Raw genomic sequence first — 5978 nt, forward strand, 5'->3', positions numbered from 1 at the left:
ATATGCACTTTTTTTGCAGCTGGCAACATTGCAGAAGCAGCAGCAGCAGCATTTGTTTTTCTATTATTTCCGTTGACGTTATATAAATTTTTTTTGCTAACATTTTTGGTATTGAATAGTCATTTGCTTTCATAGCTTTTCACGTTTTTCACATTTTCCACATAATTCAAAGAGCGTAATGATGTTTTTATATCGTTTTACACCATCTGCAATTTATTTGCCTATTCATGTCGAAGTGTGTCACAAGTGTTGACCATTTCTTTTCAAAAGTGCAAATTGATTTCAATCTAAATTTTAACAAGAAACATTTTTGAAACCTCATTAAAGTTTTCCTTTTTAAGTTGACAAAAATGTTTAGTAATGGTAAACTTCAATAGGCAGAATCCCCACTGCAGTTGTAAATTTAGTATGATTTTTTCTTTAAAAAAAGTTTAATTTATACAGATGTTTGCTTTTTAGATACTCTTATGACTTTTTATTCACCATATTTTATGGCTTTGTTTACAGTAAATAAAAGAGATAGTATTGCATCTGATTTGGTACTGTGCTACTTCAGCGAAACACAGATTTGAAGCATAAGAGACAGACTTCTATAACAACTTTACCAATAATAAGTATACCTAACATATAGTGATATAAATAGTGTGAATTTAATACAATAGTGTCACTATTCTTTCAACAGTGACACTAAATATAAATTGTTATGATCCTTTCTTATTTTCATTTTAGTCTTCTTATTTATTGAATTTTTATTTTTGTTCTCGTTATATCTTCCGCCTTATCAATGTCTTTACGAACTGTAAAACCCTTATGGAAACAGTAAGCAACATCTCATCTTTATAGAGAAATGATTCCGACACTGTCTTAGAATCTCTTCAATATATCATGTAAAGTAAATAAATCGATTTACATACAATTTCAATCTTTTTTAGTAGTTGACAGTATGAAGTATCTCTATACTTTATATTTAAGTCAAGGACTATAGAATTACGGTTCTATATTTCAGAGTTTCTTTACCGCATCATTAGCATTATTGTTCTATAAAATATAATAAATTATTTATATTGGTTTTTATATGAAGATAGTGGTACCGATCTAAATTACAAACTCATTAATACATTAAATTTACTTGCACATATGACCTCTAATTTAATTTAACCATTCTATCGCTAATTCCGAAAATCAAACATAACTTCAATGCTATTTAAAACCTTGAACTAATTTAGTTCACATAACTCGACTTGAATTGTCTATAAGTCAAGCCCATATATACATACATATGGATATATACATACATATGGATATATACATACATATGGATATATATATATATCTTCTTCCCCTCAGTTTTCGCTACCGTTCAAACTTTTTCTTTTTCATATCCATACACTGACACCACTATGTTTCTTCGTTGCCAGGAGCTCTACAATCCTCCATTTGCTGGATGTAACCCTTCTTCATATGCTCTTGCTAAATCTTTCACTTATAGGAAAATTCACTCTTTACATTCAAAACATGAAGTGTGTCCCAAATTTTTGAAAGTCTAATATTAGATCAAAAGATTTAATATGATGGCAATGTTTCGCTTCATATGCAACAGACACCCTTTTTACTCTATGCAATATTATGTTAAATCACATATAATAAGTCATAGAAATAAAAAGCCTCCCTATCGTTTATTAAAGTAACTATTCCAATTTTTTCTGAATTTGTTTTTAGAAAAAATCTTTTATCAGAGTATTAAAAGAGAATTTGGGGAAGTATGTATACTACAATTATTTATTATTCATTAGATAATAATTATATAAGATTTAATATTATCTATTCATTTGTAGTAAGATTTCATACTGAAGTCACGAAATTTGTATCTTATAAAATGAAAAGCCTTTAAAATCTCAACTTTTGTACTTTGACACTGTTTCCAGAGACACTAAAATGTCTAGAAACAAAAACGAGGTTGCAAATATAAACTCAGTAATCCCAAATTAATCTAAAACTATGTAAAAAAAAGTCTATATTTATCACACAATGTTATCATTGAAGTATAGTGTTGTTTAAGAGATCAACAGATCTTAGGCAAATGGAGACACTTCTATAACGGTTAATGATAGTAAATGTTACAGGTACGGATAGCTCGTCCATCGCTAACTAACCTTTTCGGTAATTATGTTTTAGTGAGAAGTCCCTTTAATGAATATTGTAAAAGTTGTGGAGATTAGGTAGAAGTAAGAAACACAGTGAAACACTTTTGCAGTAGTTCTCCAGCTTTGGCAATTAAGACTTTAGCTCTCTCACAGAGTTATCCTGCGCTGTTAAGAAAAACATCCTGGAAAGAATTTTTATAAAAGCTTGAAAATAGTGCTATTACTTAAACAGTGGACCTTTAAACAATGGATCTTTAAGGTCTAAGGACCTCAGTTTACTTTCTATATATTAAATATAAGATTGAGAGATAATTCAAGTTAATATGGTAGTCGATCTAATTGAAATTGTCAACCAAACCGACTACTATATTAACTTAAATTATCTTTCAATCTTATATTTAGTATATAGAAAGTAGAGTGAAGTCCTTAATATATTTTTTATTCAATTATTGGTCATGAATCAACAATAACAACGAATGTTATTAAAATTTAAAAACAGCTGAATAAATATAGATAAAAATGATTTTTTTTCCACTGTATTTCTACCGGTGAATAGTTTTTATGCAATTAATTTATTATTTTTTATTTTTCTCTCATTTGACCTTATATTATGATTAATAAGAGAAGAGTTTATTGTACTTCTCTATGATGAAATTAATTATTTATTGACGAATATGCTTCATACAATATTTGATAATTATATATGAAAGCGTCATTCAAATAAGTACAACAACAAATGCGATTTCGGTCACATATGGCAGCATCAATCATAAATCTTAACGAAATAATATATTATATATATTTTTCTTTTTTTTTTTTTATTAATTTAAATCAACAAAAACATTTATCAGTAAACGACAGCTAATGCTAATGCTGATTGCATACAAAATCGTTTACTCATGATTTTTTACTTTAATATTTACATTATAGATATGTATATCTATATGTATAAATTTTTATTTAAAAATTTTCTGTTACAATTTTTATTGTTTAGTCGACTTATGCGTATTCAGCAGAAATTTATATAAAAGTATATTTTTTATTTTTTTTATTTTTTGTATCTTTGAAGTCGATTGTAATTACGGGCGTTTGGCATAAAGTATGCCGTTGACTTCTTTAAACTTTGTTGAGTCAGAAAATGAATTGTTGAAAAAAATAATAATAACAACAACAACAATGAAGTTAAAAAAGAGATTTTCATATTAAGGTCAATGTTAAATTTGTTACACTGGATGCAGTTGCTCACATGCCGGATTATATGCATTTATATTCACTTTTATAAACATACGAACGTATGAAATATATACTTTTTATTTATAAATGTTTAAAAAAACAGTAGCAATACGATATCTTATTTACTTTTGAAATAAGTACGACTTTATTAATAAATGAAACAATTAAGTCAAGTTAAATGTATTTTTTTTAATTTGATATATGAGCACGTTACATTTACATACATACACCCTTATATATATATTGACTTACATACATATCGTACATGTGATTTTGTATCTTGAAACAAGTTTACTTACACGTGGTTTGGGTGTACTAATTACTTCATTTTTGTGGCTCTAATTGATTTTCAGTTAAATTTGTTAAGAAATTCTGCTTTATTGTAGTTTTGTAATATATCAAAACATTTATGTAAATTTTGTAAAATTTGACGTTATTGTTAAAAGTAGTCTTTTGCCCTAGTTTTTTATCTATACTTACATAAATAAGTAAATTTTAAACTTCAGTATCTGAGAAAAATTAATATTACTTTAAGATATCTAACAGTAAGATAAGGCGTAACCGGAACTGGTTCAGAGAGGGAGTGCACATTTGAATAACTTCTCTTTAAAGAAACCGATTTCTCATCTCATTCAAATAAAATAATTAATGAAGTTCCCCGCAATATGTAAAATCGAATTATCAGGAGGGGATATCACCCCACATTTTCATGATAATATACAAATTAATAATAATTTATAAAGTTCCGCCCTTTATGTAGTATTATACGATATTCTATCAAAAAAAAAAATGTGCCGCACACAATTTGGAAATAATATACTAGCTCATACTTTCGTCAGGTGGGGTGGGAGTACTTATCAGAAGTTTTTATTACCCCATATAGTTTTTTATTATAAAATAATATAATATACAAATTATATCATATTCATATTCTAACAAAAAAAAAGAGCTGCATAGACTTTCTGAAAATAATACACTTGCTGCTTGTACTATTACCGTCGATCTATCAGATTAGGCTATTAGTCTAAAATTTTCTTATGAAATATTATACTAGTATTATGTATAAAAACTCTACAACGTTTGTTGGAGAGATGCGGTGCATGATCATGTCTACTGAATCATGTCCATGAATGTAAATACTGTAAAGTTGTGATTGTAATTTATTTATTTGAAAATTAACAGCATAATATATTCCATAGCACTGATTCACTGTTTTCACTAGTGAAAATATTCTCAATACAAATAAAGAATTTATTTCAACTAATTAATAGGTAATTTTTTTTTACCATATAGATTTGTTATATACAATAATAATTTCTGAAATGAATAGAATAGGAAATAATATAGTCATAAACTTTAATTGCAGCAGAGAACTGTAAGACTTTTCATATTAAAGGTTGACCCTAATTAAAAAGAAGCCCTTCAACCTCTGACGTATGTGAAGAGCAGAATGTTTCTCATTAAGAAGTACCATATATTAAAAGGGAAGAGGAAGTATTGAATCAGAGTCGTCCTTCTCATAACCAACAATAAAGACGAACCGTCAAGGGTGTAAACTAAGCACTTTTAAAAAGATCTCTATAGCTCTTTTTTTTAACTTTTTATAGGCATTCAAAGGTTACATCAGTTTCATCGCAAGCGATGAAAATTTTTTTGTGTCTTTTTAGATTTATTCAGAGATTATTGTAATGTTTTAAAACAAATGATTTATATATATATCATCACAAATAGACAAATTAACAAAAATTAATATTTTAAAATATGACCATCCATATATATAATCCATATATATGAAAAAATATCCATATATATTTATGTGTAATGATGCAAACTAAGCACTTATTTTAAGAATTCATTATAGCTTTTCTTCTTAGCTTTCTTTAGTTAGTCAAAAGTTGCATCAGATTGTTGGTAATCGGAACAGTTTGTATAATTTGCTGTTAATAATATACCAAGACTCATTTGTAATCATGTTAATGTTTGGAATTGGACACGTTGGACTATAGCGAGGGCTGCCACAGTGTCCAAAAATTTGTATTACATAAATCTAGTGGTGAACTTCAGCTCACTATTATAAACCAATAGTTAGATATCTAATGATAATTTAATATTTCGACTAAACTAAATTTCGGTATTTAAGGCTTACAGAATAACATTTGGTAAAAATGTGAGTTTTTTTTAAAACATTTTACTATCTAAAGCAATATATATTTATATATCTTAATTATAAACAAATTTGAATACTTCTTTTATCATTCACCTATTCAACCAATTATAGACCACATGTTTGCTAAACGTACATCTATCGAATATTGCTAGACGTACATCAGTAATTTATGTCATCATTAATACTGCTTCAATTTTACTTTGGAACTGTTGCTATCACATTTGTGTACAAGGTCTCTAAAGATATGACATGCAATAATAAGTATCCCTTTCATTTCTAGAATTATTCTACAAACCTTCGTGTCTACTCTTAAATGTACTTTGCAACATTGTTATATACTAATTATCTATTTCTGTAAAAATTAAAAGCAAAAAAAATATATAATTGTTACAATTTTGTAAATATAATTACAATATATAGATTATAATTTATAT

The sequence above is a fragment of the Teleopsis dalmanni genome, chromosome 2, assembly GCF_002237135.1.
Source record: "Teleopsis dalmanni isolate 2A chromosome 2, ASM223713v2, whole genome shotgun sequence".
NCBI lineage: Eukaryota > Metazoa > Arthropoda > Insecta > Diptera > Diopsidae > Teleopsis > Teleopsis dalmanni.